Source organism: Schistocerca serialis, chromosome 1 (genome assembly GCF_023864345.2).
Source record: "Schistocerca serialis cubense isolate TAMUIC-IGC-003099 chromosome 1, iqSchSeri2.2, whole genome shotgun sequence".
Lineage (NCBI taxonomy): Eukaryota > Metazoa > Arthropoda > Insecta > Orthoptera > Acrididae > Schistocerca > Schistocerca serialis.
The window spans coordinates 721,930,866-721,948,377 of NC_064638.1; positions in this window are offsets into that span (position 1 = coordinate 721,930,866).

Below are 17,512 nucleotides of genomic sequence, written 5' to 3' on the forward strand. Positions count from 1 at the left end.
AGTTTTCCGAAACTCCTTCACCAAAGAAGACGAAGTAAATATTCCTGAATTCCAATCAAGAACAACTGCCAAGATGAGAAACATTGAAATACATATCATCGGTGTAGCAAAGCAGCTTAAATCACTTAATAAAGGCAAGGCCTCTGGTCCAGATTGTATACCAGTTAGGTTCCTTTCAGAGTATCCTGATACCATAGCTCCATATTTAGCAGTTATATACAACCGCTCGCTCACAGAAAGATTCGCACCTAAAGACTGGAAAATTACTCGACTCACACCAATACCCAAATAGGGAAACAGGAGTAATCACTAACGTCGATTTGCTGTAGGGTTTTGGATCATATATTGTGTTCGAACGTTAAGTACTACCTAGAAGAACAGTGCAACAAGAGGTGTTTTTTATTTACAAAACAAATATTTTTTGTGCTTGCTGCGAAGGACGGCCACACAAACAAACTCGTTAAGCTTCATAGTTTTCAAGAACTGGAACAGAACATTTCGGATGAGATTACAGTAATTCCCGCAATCCAGCTTCAATCCGCCTTCAGCAAGTTGCTGACCAGGGCCCAGAAGTGCCATGAGATGAATGGTGGTTACCTTCAACATGTGCTATAGTCAGATTAGTACTGTATTTCCTTTCCTCTTCTGTGTTTTTTTGTACCCTGAACTATGTTTTCTGTGCCTCTTTTATTTGCACCACCCTGTATATGGAAACATATGGAAATCCTAATTTATACTACCATGAGACACGAGAAATCCTTTTTGAGTGCCAATGCTGATCATTTAACAAAGAATTCAACAAATAAAAATATTTCAGTAATATATGAGAAGTTCTCAATATATGGTCCAAATAAAAACATGGGAAACATATGTTATTAAGTACAGAAACGACAAAGTAGTTCTGTTCCTCTTCTACTCTGGAACATTGTTAATGAGCTCAGTCACGTCAAGATAAGCAATGGATCCATCATCCCTTTGATAACTAGTCTGAATATAGCCCATTGCAAAATATACATGCTTCGTCTGGGTCTTCTCCGTCTGATGAAGTTGGAGAATCATGCTTTTTGAATTTCTTTGAGCTGATTTAATCTTTCCAACTTGCATTTTCTGCTACTTCACCTTCGTTACAGCGTGACTCTTTTGTTTCTTCTCCATACAAAAGTTTTAGTTTTGGTTCTTCTTTGTGTTTCCTCACTTTTTCTTCAACTTCCAAATCATTTTTGTATGAAGAGCAACTCAGTATTACTACTTTGCCCTTTCTCCTATTGGTTACTTTCTTTGTAGTTTCTATCAGGTCAGAGTATGGAGGAGGCATTAACAACTTTTTCCAACCTAGTTTTGTCCCATATGGAGTATCCGATTTTGCCCCACTGTGCAAGACAGAACAAAACATGGCGCTAGAAACCTGGCATTAATATTATTTGCAACATACGAACATTGAATCAGCTTATTCGAAATAGTTACTTAACTATTTTATTAGGTAATGTTTCTCTTCAAGACACTGCACCAAGAAGTGCCAACATCGAATAAAATTTCAGCGAAAATTGTAAATGGTCTAGAAGGAACGCAACAGGCGGCCGCTGATGGCGGTTATTTAAAACTACCCGAGTGACGGTTGCTAGTGATTCAGAGTGGTATCAGACGGTTGGCAGCACTAGTCACAGAAATGCGAAGTTACTCGGTTTGACCTGCATACCCAGTTTTACCTTGATTTCCCCTAAAACATCCTTACGGCTGATGACTTCTACATCTGCATATACATCCGTACTCTGAAACTAACGTGATATAGGTGGCATCGGACATATCCCATAGCAGCACAGTTTAGGGTTTATTCCTTTCTATACGGTGTAATTGTTTAAATTCCACTGTGTTGTCGGTAGTAAGTCTATTTTCTCTTCGAGGACCCTACGTAGACTCCACCTAGGTGATGTAGTATGTTCCAAAATTCTTCACTTCCCACTGGTTCTTGGAACTCTGTAAATAGGCTTTCGTTGGATAGTTGGCATCTATCTTCAATCGTCTGCCAGTTCAGGTTGTTCAACATTTCTGTGACGCCCTTCCGAGAGGGTCAGCATTTGTTACGCTCCTCTTTTTAACGTTCAGCAACCCCTGTTAGTTCTTTTCAAAATGGGCCACGCGATGGAACAACATTCTAAGATAGAACTCACAGCTGTGTTTTGACTTTTGTAGACCGACAGAATTTTTCCAGCGAACTTTCCAACGAAGCGAAGTCTACCATTTCCTTTACCTACGATTGAAGCCATGTCATCGTTTCATATCCCCATAAATTGTTACACTCAGGTATATGATCTGATCGATTCAAATCATGAGTCATTGTTATTGTAGTCATCGGACACAGTTTTTTTTGTGTTTCGTGAATTTCAGAATATGACAATGGTTTGTTTACAAATAACTTTTGTGCTGCGAGTCACGATTTTATTTTGTTTGTATTTTACATGACGCATTCTGGGAAATGATACACATTTTGAAGGAGCTTCTTCTTTGTTTATGCCATTTTTTCGTAATGTTTTTGATGTGTGAGGCTCTGATTTGTTCTGTTGACCACACTCCAATATGTAAAAAAAAAAAACACACAATTTTTAGCTGATTATCGAACTTTGTATGTGATTAGAGGCAAAATTTGGAAGCTGTACTTGGGGTTTTCTTATGGCCGATTTTTGCAATCTCACAGGTGTTAATCATAACACACACTTTTATGTGAACAGTACACATCGAGAATAACAAACTTACGTAAAAAGACAGTTACAAAGCTGTTTTTCAGATGCAGTCAACAGAGATACTGTTGTAAGTCGACCACAGAGTATGATATGTTTTGTACAGAGGGTAGTTATCTTAACAGTCTGGGTCACAATATTCTTATATATATTTACAATGGCGCTTATTTCCACTTTTATTTTAAATATGCTGTCGAAGCATCTGAATGATTCCCTTGCAAGTTTTCCGTTTCATATTTTATCTCCATATTATCTGTAACGTGAATTACACAGTACAGGACATCCATTTGGAAAAGTAAAGCAAAACGCAAAAGTACTCCAGCGTCTAAATGTAGTTGTGTATCGTAAGAAAACTCACACTCGCTTGTACTTGCACGCAGACAGCTACCACCAACTTAGGGAGAGTAATGGAATACTAAAACTCTAGTACACAGGGTACGCACCGTCTCAGACGCAGAGAATCTTTCGTAGGAACAGGAACACCTCAAATGTATGTTCCGAAAAAAATGGATACTAGGAATGGCAGAACAGGCGCGCTCTGCGACTGTCCACCACAGTACCATCTGTAGAGACAGATTAAGTCATGCAGGAAGAGCCAGCCACTGCCTATTTACAGTACACGGCGCGGTAATGAGAAAAATCGGGCGCACACTGATAAAGCACAAGTAAGAACTGTTTTTTGTCCTCTCAGTAAAACACAGGCATTACAGGGGAGCGGCAAAGATGACATTTGTTTACAGAAGGCAGGGGTATATCAGTCTGCGTGCCAACGCGCCAAGACAACTGTATTGGACAAATAGAGCGCAACTATCGAAGCTCTCTGCCGATAACATCAGTGACACACTCGACTAATGCATACCAACAACTTGGCGGCCACAGAGTACTGTTTGTCCGAGACTCGTGCGATAGAATTCGAACGTACAAGGGTTTTTGGACAAGCTTCGAAATACTGGGACAGCATCGTTCGAGAAACTAGAGAAATACGCATCGGGGATAATACCATCCACAGGGCCGGCGGCACGGCTTGGAAACCTGCACTAGGCCTAACTAAGCAGACGTTCAGCAAGCACACAGGTCTGGCGGCCAGGGCAGGCGAAGTAGCCACACTCACGCTGTCGCAACTGGGCGCCATTTTCGGCGTCGCTGGTCACAAACATACACTACTGGCCATTAAAATTGCTACACCACGAAGATGATGTGCTACAGACGCGAAATTTAGCCGACAGGAAGAAGATGCTATGATATGCAAATGATTAGCTTTTCACAGTTCGGATGAATCCAGGTTCTGTTTACAGCATCATGATGGTCGCATCCGTGTTTGGCGACATCGCGGTGAACGCACATTGGAAGCGTGTATTCGTCATCGCCATACTGGCTATCACCCGGCGTGATGGTATGGGGTGCCATTGGTTACACGTCTCGGTCACCTCTTGTTCGCATTGACGGCACGTTGAACAGTGGACGTTACATTTGAGGTGTGTTACGACCCGTGGCTCTACCCTTCATTCGATCCCTGCGAAGCGCTACATTTCAGCAGGATAATGCACGACCGCATGTTGCAGGTCCCTGTACGGGCCTTTCTGGATACAGAAAATGTTCAGACTGGTGCCCTGGCCAGCACATTCTCCAGATCTCTCACCAATTATAAACGTCTGGTCAATGGTAGCCGAGCAACTGGCTCGTCACAATACGCCAGTCACTACTCTTGATGAACTGTGGTATCGTGTTGAAGCTGCATGGGCAGCTGTACCTGTACACGCCATCCAAGGTCTGTTTGACTCAATGCCCAGGCGTATCAAGGCCGTTATTACGGCCAGACGTGGTTCTTCTGGGTACTGATTTCTCAGTAATCACATGTCAGTTCTAGTATAATATATTTGTCCAATGAATAACCGTTTATCATCTGCACTTCTTCTTGGTGTAGAAATTTGAATGGCCAGTAGTGTAGAACGTTCGCCTGCGCAGCCGCCGACGTGCCCTCGGCCGCGGACCGCATACAAGACGGCTCGCGGTTTGAGGGTATGTTAAGTCGGCCGTGAGCCCCCATCAGGCACCTCGTCAGCACACCTGGCGACACCAACATTTCTGATAGGCAAAATATTATGATAGTTGGATACGGTGAACCGGCATCACAACTATTGGTCAGACATGTCAAAAATATTCATAATCAGTTCAAAATACACTGAAGCGCCAAAGAAACTGGTATAAGCATGCGTATTCAAATATAGAGATATGTAAACATGCAGAACACGGCGCTGCGGTCGACAACGCCTATGTACGACAACAAGTGTACAGCACAGTTGTTAGATCGGTTACTGCTGCTACAATGGCACGTCATCAAGATTTAAGTGCGTCGGCACACGATCGGTGGGACCCAGCAGCCCCGAGATAGCGATGAAGTGGGGATCTTCCCGTACGACCATTTCACGAGTGTACCGTGCATATCAGGAATCAGGTAAAACGTCAAATCTCTGACATCGCTGCGGCCGGAGAAAGATCCTGCAAGAACGGGACCAACGACGACTGAAGAGAATCGTTCAAAGTGACAGAAGTGCAACCCTTCTGCAAATTGCTGCAGATTTCAATTCCGGACCATCAACAAGTGTCAGCGTGCGAACCATTCAACGAAGCATCATCGATATGGGCTTTTGGAGCCGAATCCCCTCTCGTGTACCCTTGATGACTGCACGACACAAAGCTATATGCCTCGCCTGGGCCAGTCAACATCGACATTGTACTTTTGATGACTGGAAAGATATTGCCTGGTCGGACGAATCTCGTTTCAAATTGTATCGGGCGGATGGAGACAATCACATGAATTCATTGACCCCGCATGTCAGCATGGGACTGCTCAAGCTGTGGATGGCGTGCAGTTATGTGGGACCCCTGATACGTCTAGATAAGACTCTGACAGGTGACACGCACTTATGCATCCTGTGTGATCACCTGCATCCATTCGTATCCATTGTGCATTCCAACGGACTTGGGCTATTCCAGCAGGACAATGTGACACCCCACACGTCCAGAATTGCTACAGAGTGGCTACAGGAACACTCTTCTGTGTTTAAACACTTCCGCTGGCCATCAAGCTTCCCAGACATGAACATTATTGAGCATATATGGGATGCCTTGCAACCTGCTGTTCAGAAGAGATATCTACCCCCTCATACTCTTACGAAATTAAGGACAGCCTTGCGGGATTCATGGTGCCAATTCCCTCCAGCATTACTTCAGAGATTAGTCTACATCTACATCTACTTTGATACTCCGCAAGCCACCCAACGGTGTGTGGCGGAGGGCACTTTACGTGACACTGTCATTACCTCCCTTTCCTGTTCCAGTCGCGTATGGTTCGCGGGAAGAACGACTGTCTGAAAGCCTCCGTGCGCGCTCTAATCTCTCTAATTTTACATTCGTGATCTCCTCGGGAGGTATAAGTAGGGGGAAGCAATATATTCGATACCTCATCCAGAAACGCACCCTCTCGAAACCTGGCGAGCAAGCTACACCGCGATGCAGAGCGCCTCTCTTGCAGAGTCTGCCACTTGAGTTTATTAAACATCTCCGTAACGCTATCACGGTTACCAAATAACCCTGTGACGAAACGCGCCGCTCTTCCTTGGATCTTCTCTATCTCCTCCGTCAGACCGATCTGGTACTGATCCCACACTGATGAGCAATACTCAAGTATAGGTCGAACGAGTGTTTTGTAAGCCACCTCCTTTGTTGATGGACTACATTTTCTAAGCACTCTCCCAATGAATCTCAACCTGGTACCCGCCTTACCAACAATTAATTTTATATGATCATTCCACTTCAAATCGTTCCGCACGCATACTCCCAGATATTTTACAGAAGTAACTGCTACCAGTGTTTGTTCCGCTATCATATAATCATACAGTAAAGGATCCTTCTTTCTATGTAGTCGAGTCCATGCCACGTCGTGCTGTGGCATTTCTGCGCGCTCGCGGGGTCTCTACACGATATTAAGCAGGTGTAACAGTTTCTGTTGCTCTTCGGTGTAAATTACGTGTCAGAAGGCAGAAATCGATAAGGAGATATTAAACATGCATAAAGTATTTCGTCAGTGCGGTCAGTACTTTTTTTTACTTCAGATGGAGGGGTATAACTAAAAAGGAAGTAGTGCTGTCAAAGGAACAGAAACCATGGAGGTGTGTAATTGTGTGTAAGAAAACAGAGTAAATGTGCAAACGGAAAATACGCCCTTACGAGTGAAATAATAAAAAAAATATTGTACTCTCATTTCTATGTTAGTATAAAATAACTGCATGTGTCTTGCATAACACCTGCTGTAATGCTGCAGAAGGATTAAAAAGTCAGATACAATTTCAAGCAGTCTAAAATTAGAAAATAATAAAAATAGTTGGCACCTAGACCCGGAATCGAACTCTCGAACTCTAGTATCCTAATGCAGAACTCTACTTACCACCAATTCTGGCAGCATACCTGTAGTAAACTGAACGAAGACACCTGTCCCTCATGTGATTACAGTGTTCAAAAATGGCTTACTTTCGCGTCCATTTTCAGCCAAAAATATGCACGGGACGAAATTTTCTTACAGGCGTTTTTGTGCTGTTAGAACAGAAGGAATCGCGTCGCGGCATCCGTCTGCACGAATTTTGATATACCTTGTTATAAACCAGTGATAATAGAGTTTATCTGGCTGTTGAAAAATGTATAATTTTATATTTCGCGTAATTTACTTTCATGTTTACTAGGCCGTACGCGTTTGAGCTCAGAGTTTTCAAGCGACCGTTAGCAAATGACATTATTACGGTTATAACTTAGGTTTATTAACGCATTCTGAATGTGAGGCTTTCCCACTGCTGGTGGTCTTGTGGTTGTTATGTGTGAGGGAAATCAATTTTCAAGGGTCTCTTCCGCACAATGTCGTGTTGGGACCTTTAATTCTCAGTTAAGCCATACACTAATTTACGCACTTCAGTGAAATAACATTGTTTACAACACAGGGCAATTCACTCTACCTGATACCCAGGAACCACATTCAAGTCTAACAATAACAAAATTGCGTGACATTTATTATCTATCAATGGGAAGAAATGTGTATGTGCAGTACTACATTAGTGACTGACTAACTGACTGGCTGGCGTGGGCAAATGAAAGTAGCTTTGACCAGAAAAATCCGGTGTACCTATTCGCCAATGCGCAGTAAAGGCACTTGGAAAAGGAATTGTCTCACTTGCACACAACAGCCAGTACAACACGTAGTGACGTAGTAAATACAACAATGACGTACACATGACACAAACTTAAGCATTTTTTGTGACTTGTGTCGGGTTATGAAACTGTAACTGGATCGCAGCTAATAGAAAGGTACAGTTGAGATTCGTACTATTATCTCTTAATCAGTAAGCAGAAACATACTATCCTTTAATTACTAAGATGATGAGACCAATAAGTTACACGTTCCTGTATCTCTATCACCTATCGTCAACGCCTCTGTCTCTCTACAGTTCCGACTCCATTCCCGAGTTCGAATAATTTCACACTGAGTTCATTTTCTTCCTTTTTGTCACATAGTCTCAGTGCTGCATCTAAATCAAGGAAATATATTTTACAGCAGCGCTAAAAATTCTCACCATGTCAGGCAGTGAGGTGTTATTGTCTTCCATTTCAATCCGTTTTGATACGTGCATATCAAATGTCGAAAATAAAATATAGAACGGGCAGAGGATTGGTGCCCTTCAATCCAGTCAATACTACGCTGTGATCCAATCGGGAAGGAAAGTTAGAGTTTAGCGTCGACTGCGAAGTCATTAGAGACGCAGCACAAGATCGGATAACGAAAGGATGGGGAAGGATATCGGCAATGCTTGTTTCAAAGGAACCATCCGAGTATTTGCCTGGATAGGTTTATGGAAATCACGGACAACATAACCAGGAGAGCCTGACGCGGATTTGGATCGTCGTCCTCCCGAATGTGTGTCCAGTGCGCTGACCGGTGTATCACCTGCCTCGGTACGTAACAAGGAGCTCCCCCTGGTTTCGAAGACTTCTAGCGAGCAGAAAGCTGGTACCTACCTCGGTACGAATTCGTACAAACTATAGTTCAACATGTTCACACTTATGTCGGATAGGCAACTGCCAGAAGAAAGAAGAAGAAGGTGTAAACCAGTAGCTTTTTTCCTGCAGAGTCTTCGAAGTACAAGAAAATAATTTACTGCAAAAGTTTGTGAAATTGAAAGTTCCATTTACAACAAGGGCTTCTGCTCTATTCCGTCATAAAGATCCTCAAATATCTTGTACATAAAACTCTTTTTTGTTTTATACGAGATCTTAACGTGTGTATACGAAATTTTGTGTTCCATCTGTGGTTGTATAATTACTTTACTCTCCAGGTTGGGCTTCTCAATCTCTCTTGAGTTCTCTCTTTATTTTCTATTCTGTCTACAGTCGATATGTCAAGAAGACTATTGAACCTAAGTGTGAAATTGTAAAATAAGTTAAAATTATAGTTCAAACTATTTGTAATGCGAATCTCTGCATGTATGATTTTATATATGTACCAAGCTATTGACATTGTGGTTCGACAAATCCAAACAAACAAATGAAAAACTTCTCGGTGATAATAGATTGTAAATTGGGGAATAAATTGATAACAGGCACTCATGTCCGGAAGCAAAATATATAGGATCGGAGATGCGCTGATCAACGCTTCCCGAACAGCACTTGTCGGTGTTCATGTCCAACTATACATTTTACCTAAATATTGGCCCTAATAACCCAGAGTGACATGACTGCAAGCATCGCTCGAACTTGAGAATGCACGAATTTAATCTCCTGAAATAATGTCCAGCACAGCAATGCAACAGTTTCGTGTGCTTCGCTGTGCGGTATTTGACACCCATAATCCTTTAACTTTGCGATTCCTTCTTTAGTTCTGTTTCATCCGTTATCATTGCGTCTTTTCAACAATTGCAATGAGGTTACTTGTAGTATAAATTTATTTACTTAATTTTCATTTCTGGGTCACCAACTACCTTCAAATAATCAGCCACGTGAATGACTGTTTTTTACTATAGGGTCTGCCACTGTGCAAGTTTTACCTGTTTTTGGGCACATCATTAGATTTTGACGATCTTTTATTGCACCACACTCTTAGGAATCGCTCTCTTTATATCCCCATTTTCTCAGGTTGGTATTCTCCTATGTGACGCCATTTCTTTAGCGGTTAAACACCCTCCATGTCGTGAATGGTCGATGATCCCCAGCAGTCAGCTGTTCTCTAGTTTTTATTACTCGTCTATAAGGCTGGCCGTTCCCACAAAATGTCGCTGGCACTTAAGTCGTCTGTGGTTTATTTGGTAGCAGTAGAATTGGTGCCTGTGATCGTCAGACTGTTTCCTCCTTTGGGACTCAACTACAACTTGCTTTCTGATTGTAGATGGAGCTATGCCGACAATGGAGTAAATTTCTTGAACTATTGTTGGTTTTAGGGGGCCACACACTACATTAAGTTGCCAGTACTGTAAAGGCTGCCTATATTAACACTTTCTACATTAGAAGGTCGGCAAGTAGTTTGTAGTTGGATGTCACAGTAAGGAATGACCCAGTGTTAATAATGTCACAGATTCAAAATCATCGTGTTTTTAACTATCTGATGAGGTTTGCAGACGTGAATTTCCTTCTCTTAGTCATTTGGTGCTATGAAGCATGAATGGGTGTTCCGTCTACAACCGTCTGAATGTCCGTCAAGTGATGAGTGCAAATCAGAAGAAGAAGAAGAAGAATAAGACACGAAGCATCGACTAATTTCATACACCACTCCACAACACACAACAAAAATATTTTATAAGACCATTGGTTAAGGCAGAAATTACCCTTGCAACATCAGCTGCAGTCTTCCTATCAACCCGAAAGGGTGGAGTTGTACTAAACAAGATGTTCAAGTACTTAAATGTATGTGATGTAACTTTTCATAGGTACTATGAACATAATATTTAGATATTTTGTGTGGTAATTATATGCGTTTTTATTTATGATAGAATAATTTTTTTGCATAGTTTTGCGTTTCTTTCGTTGGTGTCATACTTGAAGGATTTACTCATGTCTTTATTTTTTTTTATTTTATATTTTTTGCAAATGTCAGTTAAAGAAACGCACAATAGAATAATACTTGAAAATGATATTATGTAGACATGACGGATAGCTGCATAGCGATGACCAAATAAACATATAGGTAAAAGTCCTGAGTATCAAATTGGCATATATATCGTGTGGAGCACAGCATCTAGAAATAACACTGGAGAAGTCCTTGCAGTCGTTGGAGTGTACAGGAAGGAGAATGTTCAATCCAGCAGAAAGTTAAAAGAAAGAAAACGCACAGATACAAAACTACCATATAAATTATTTTTGATACACCAAAGAATGCCTCAAAGAACGAAAAGATAACATACCTTGACATTTTTCGAGATCCCTTTGACGGGTCCGTCCGCTCTCATAGTTGTATGGACATGACAGACAGACGGACAGATACATAGAGAGAGACAGAGAGAGAGAGAGAGAGAGAGAGAGAGAGAGAGAGAGAGAGAGAGAGAGAGAACCGTCTTCATTGAGAGCTGTTTTTCATTCGCGTTTTTGTTTGTGTTTGTTTGCGAATTATTTGTTTTGAAAAATGTCATATTACCTCCTTGAGCTGCTGGGAAAATTCTTTATTTGCATAAACAGTTTTGATCGACTGACTACCATCAGGTTCATAAAAGTATTCACAGCTTCATGTTAGCAAAATATAAAATTATTATCGTCAAAATGAATTACTCACCGTTATCATATCGTAATATAAATAAAACTGTCAATTTATAAAAACCGTGCAAGGTAGTGTACCCATTCATGTTGTAACAACAATCGGGATTAATGCTGTCGTAGACTGACGATGTAATTTATATTACGATATGATAACAGCGTCTAAATCATGGTTTTAGCTTTTGATGGTAATGATTTTATGTTTGGACTAGCTTGAAGCTGTGAATACTTTTATGAACTTGATGACGGTCAGTCGACCGAAACTGGTAGTGTAAGCAAAGATTTTTACCAGCAGCCTCAGGTGGTACTATTATATTTTTTCAAATATACACTAGATGTGGGGCACCAGCTGCTGACAATAAAATTATTGCTTTGCCGTGAAAATTTTCTTCCCTTCAGTTACTGTATTTTCTGTCAAAGAGTCTTTATTACAGCTTGCCTGGTTTTAACGCTCTGGTCCACCCTCTACCTACCCTCTTTTCCCACACACGCACTACTCCGAGACGTACTTTAGCCCTGCAACGTACTTCTCCGCTGTTATTTCCAAGTACTCTGCTTTACTAGTCTGCACGCGTCGTTGTTGGCCTGTAATTCCCTTCGCTCCCCGTCGAACGGTACGGAATAATTACGGCAGGGCCCGCACCGCAGCTGTCTGTTTTCCACGCGACGAGCGCGACGCCGGTCTGCAGAGCGCGCCCGACCTTGCCTACGGCTGCGGCGGCGCCGCAGGTCAGCGCCTCGGCTTAAAGCGGCGCGAGCCGTCTGCCACAACCCGCAGCGGCCGCTCCACGTCTCAGCACTGCTCTACCCTTCACAAGCAACAGCGGAAACAGAATTGTTTATCTCATTTCAACTGTATTACTTCCCATTACCGATAACAAACTGTCTTATACTTTTATTGCACCGTTAAAATACACTGGTAAACAAAACTTAAGATTCAAATGGCCCTGAGCACTATGGGATTTAACTTCTGAGGTCATCAGTCCCCTAGAACTTAGAACCACTTAAACCTAACTAACCTCAGGACATCACACACATCCAAATCCGAGGCAGACCGTGGCGGTTGCGCGGTTCCAGACTGTAGCGGCTATAACCGCTCGGCCACTCCGGCCGGCAAAACTTAAAAACGAAAGTTCGCATGATGTGTCACTACGGATGACATTGGAACTATACACAGAAAGAACTGCTACAGTTTAGTACACAAGGTAATTGAAAGAAATATGCTATGAGACTAACAGAAATGACACTTTTATTCAAAGAAAAGAATTACACTAAAGTCACCGCCATATATGATTGTCCCTTGTACATCACAAAAGACGGGACATGGTTCTTAACAAGGTGCGTGATCACCGTGGAAGGCCATCCACACTGCGCAACGTGCTCCCAAGCAGGTCACAAGGCTGACAAGAAGTTCTTGTTATAAAGTGTTCCATTCCTTCAACAGTGTGGTTGACAAATGCTGGATGGTCGTTGCTGCATGTAGACATGGTGCAATATCTCACCCCAACGCATCACAAACGTGCTCGACGGAGCTTCAGTCGTGAGAACGGGCAGGCCGGTTCATTTGCAGAATATTCTTTCGTTCCAAGAGCTCTTTGGAATTGGAATTTGTGGTAAGGACTATGGGTCCAAACTGCGTAGGTCATCGGTCCCTAGGCTTACGCACTACTTAATCGAACTTAAACTAAATTATCCTAAGGACAACACACAGACCCATGCCCGAGGGAGGACTCGAACCTCCGACAGGGGGAATCGCGCGAACCGTGACAAGACGCCCTAGACCGCACTGCTACCCCGCGCGGCTTCAAGAGCTCTTTCACCCCCACAGTTCAATGCCGTCGCGCGTTATGATCTATAGAAGTGAAGTCAGGGCCGAATGCAACCCTGAAAAGACTCACATCAGGGCAGTATCACAGTAACATTGAACGCCAAACGTACTGTGCTCAAAGATTTGGAGGTCATTACGCCCATGCAACTTTATACCTCCCCACGCCATGTACCACCAAAGCGATTGTGTTCGACAGGGCTAAACGTACCCTCATAGTCGAGAGGTGTGTGCTGCAGGTGTGATTGTGTGAGGCTGCGTAGTGTTCCATGGACGAACTATTTTATTCTGATGCTGTACCCCTTCCCCATGTGTGTCTTTTCAGAGGTGCATTTGGCCCTGACTTAATTTTTGTGGATGACAATGAGCGACCCTATGGAGCAGCGCAGGTGGAGAGTTCTCCGAACGAGAGGGTACCCGGCGAAGGGACAGGCGTGTCCCACTGACACCGCCCCGACCTAAAATCCACCGAGCACTTGTAGGATGCGTTGGGGAGACACGTGACAGCATGTACATGTGTACCAACTACGATGCGGTGTCTTAGCAATGCGATTTTCAGGTATGTGTGGTGTCGCATGTCCCTTTTAAAATAAGTGAACTTTCACAGTTCGAAGCAACAAGTAACACTGTGTAAGCTAACACTTAGGATTACTACTGTAGAATACTCAATTTAACTGCTCAGTTAATATGATACCTCCAACTGAATGGTTAAGATTACGGTGTACGCTGTAATTTGTAGTCTGCAGAGCGGTAGAACAAAATTTAGATCTTAACCGTCTTGTAAAGAGGTCGAGACACACAACTTCTTGTCATCAAACTCTACCAGCTAAAATCCTTTTATTAATGTAAGTTTACCTTCAGTAACGATGTCCAATACAACCATCATCTTTTCTCTAATCGTCAAGATATGATACATTATACTAGGAGCTACACTGCTTGATCATAACCACTGTACAGTGTACACGCTTTATGCAGTGATGAGCCAGAACATTATGACTACCTGCTTAATAGCTTGTTTGTCCGTCTTTGGATCGAAATAGATCACTGATTCTGCGTATCAGGAATCCGACAGTTTGTTGGTAGGTTTGTGGAGGTATGGGGCATTAAGTGTCTACACACAGATCATGCTATCCGCGTAAATAACGGCCCACTGATTTGCGTACACGGCGATAGCGCAACAAATTATTACTAGTTATTATTTTGCATTGAAAGCGTGGCTTGCTGTGGAGCTAGCAGGAAAGTAGATTTTGGTTCTCTCGCTGGCACAGCTGACTCTGGTTACTGGTCTGAACGACCGTTACTTGACTAACACTGCGTGCAAATCGTTACACATACTCGCTATGAAATCTGAACAAGTACCGTTAAATATTAATCGATCATTTTCATAGTTAGTATACCAAATTCTATACGTAACGCAACCACACGGTTAAAATTTCAAATCAATAACTTCAGTACTTTCGAAGGTATAATCTTTTTCCTAAAACACATAATAACCGAGCTGTCATCGTGAAGCTGAGTTAGTGGCTGTAATGTATTCATCTATCGTATCAATTGAAACTACAACCCAGAAGACAAGTTCATATAAACTAATTCTCTGGAATTTTCTTTAGTTTCATTACCATAGATTTCTGATGTAATTAAAAGTTCTTTGGAAAATTATTATTTTATCGTGTTTTGGTTGTGTGACTGTTTTGGGGCGACTGAGGGAGTGACTGGAGGACATACGCAAAGTGAGAATGCGATATTTTATTAGAACTATGTAAATGTACGCCTGAGAAAGTTGTTGTGAATAGGGGAATTTATGATGTATGTTCGAGTGAGCTTGATTTTGTAAAAGGCAGCAGAAGGGGTATTGAATATTAAATCTATTAGTAATTTATTTCGTGGAAAGGAATCGTATTTTGTTTTCATTAAATCTTATTTGGCTTCGGAATTACGAGATTTCTAATTTACGTTACTTGTGGTAGACTGGCTGACATTAGAAATATCCGAGTATAGAAGTGCTCGAGATGATCTGATAGTCCGCTTAACATACTAGCCAATAGGAATTTAGTATTTCCCGCCCGTTTGAGTAGGGCTTTGTGCCTCAGATCTAAGAGTACAGAGAGAGTCGATCGGGAGCCGTCTTCTGGTAATTCCTACGTAAAACCGCGCTGATCAAATTTATACCAAAGTGAAAAAAATCGTGCGATGGTTGGTTCTCATGTCGTTGGCAAAAATCGACTATAGCATTGAGTATTTTATGGAAAATCGAGCTTTGTGAGTGGTTTATTTTACGAGATACTCGTGTGTAAACATTTCTTGTCGTCCACAAAATCCGAGTGGCGTGTTTAGTGCAGAATACGGGACATTATGGTGAAAACTTCTTTACAGGAAGCTTACTGAACGCCTAAATGTGTTAACTTGCAGGTATTCCTAGGACAGTGACTATTCAGGACGTTCAAAATATCGGGTCGAACTAAATATCTTCTGGCTGCTCTCGGGGATGAATTGTAACAGACAGTCAGTAACATTGCATAACTGAAGTCGGGATATTAAATATGGACTTGATAGCCTTTTTCTGAGTTTGAAAGACAATAAACAAACTTAAATAAAATTTTAGCCTTTTTTAAAAGGAGTCATGCAAGAAACCCTCCCCCCATGAACCATGGACCTTGCCGTTGGTGGGGAGGCTTGCGTGCCTCAACGAAACAGATGTCCGTACCGTAGGTGCAACCCAATGGAGGCGTATCTGTAGAGAGGCCAGACAAACGTGTGGTTCCTGAAGAGGGGCAGCGGCTTTTTCAGTAGTTGCAGGGGCAACAGTCTGGATGATTGACTGATCTGGCCTTGTAACACTAACCACACCGGCCTAGCTGTTGTGGTACTGCGAACGGCTGAAAGCAAGGGGAAACTACAGCCGTAATTTTTCCCGAGGGCATGCAGCTTTACTGTGTGGTTAAATGATGATCGCGTCCTCTTGGGTAAAATATTCCGGAGGCAAAATAGTCCCCCATTCGGATCTCCGGGGGGAGACTACTCAAGAGGACGTTGTTATCAGGAGAAAGAAAACTGGCATTCTACGGATCGGAGCGTGGAATGTCAGATCCCTTAATCGGGCAGGTAGGTTAGAAAATTTAAAAAGGGAAATGGATAGGTTAAAGTTAGATATAGTGGGAATTAGTGAAGTTCGGTGGCAGGAGGAACAAGACTTCTGGTCAGGTGAATACAGGGTTATAAATACAAAATCAAATAGGGGTAATGCAGGAGTAGGTTTAATAATGAATAAAAAAATAGGAGCGCGGGTAAGCTACTACAAACAGCATAGTGAACGTATTATAGTGGCCAAGATAGACACGAAGGCCATGCCTACTACAGTAGTACAAGTTTATATGCCAACTAGCTCTGCAGATGACGAAGAAATTGAAGAAATGTATGATGAGATAAAAGAAATTATTCAGGTAGTGAAGGGAGACGAAAATTTAATAGTCATGGGTGACTGGAATTCGACAGTAGGAAAAGGGAGAGAAGGAAACATAGTAGGTGAATATGGATTGGGGCTAAGAAACGAAAGAGGAAGCTGTCTGGTAGAATTTTGCACAGAGCATAACTTAATCATAGCTAACACTTGGTTCAAGAATCATAAAAGAAGGTTGTGTACATGAAAGAATCCTGGAGATACTAAAAGGTATCAGATAGATTATATAATGGTAAGACAGAGATTTAGGAACCAGGTTTTAAATAGTAGGACATTTCCAGGGCAGATGTGGACTCTGATCACAATCTATTGGCTATGAACTGTAGATTAAAACTGAAAAAATTGCAAAAAGGTGGGAATTTTTGTAGATGAGACCTGGGTAAACTGACTAAACCAGAGGTTGTACAGAGTTTCAGGGAGAGCATAAGGAAAAAATTGACAGGAATGGGGGAAAGAAACACAGTAGAAGACGAATGGGTAGCTCTGAGGGATGAAGTAGTGAAGGCAGCAGAGGATCAAATAGGTAAAAAGACGAGGGCTAGTAGAAGTCCTTGGGTAACAGACGAAATATTGAATTTAATTGATGAAAGGAGAAAATACAAAAATGCAGTAAATGAAGCAGGCAAAAAGGAATACAAACGTCTCAAAAACGAGATCGACAGGAAGTGCAAAATGGCTAAGCAGGCATGGCTAAAGGACAAATGTAAGGAT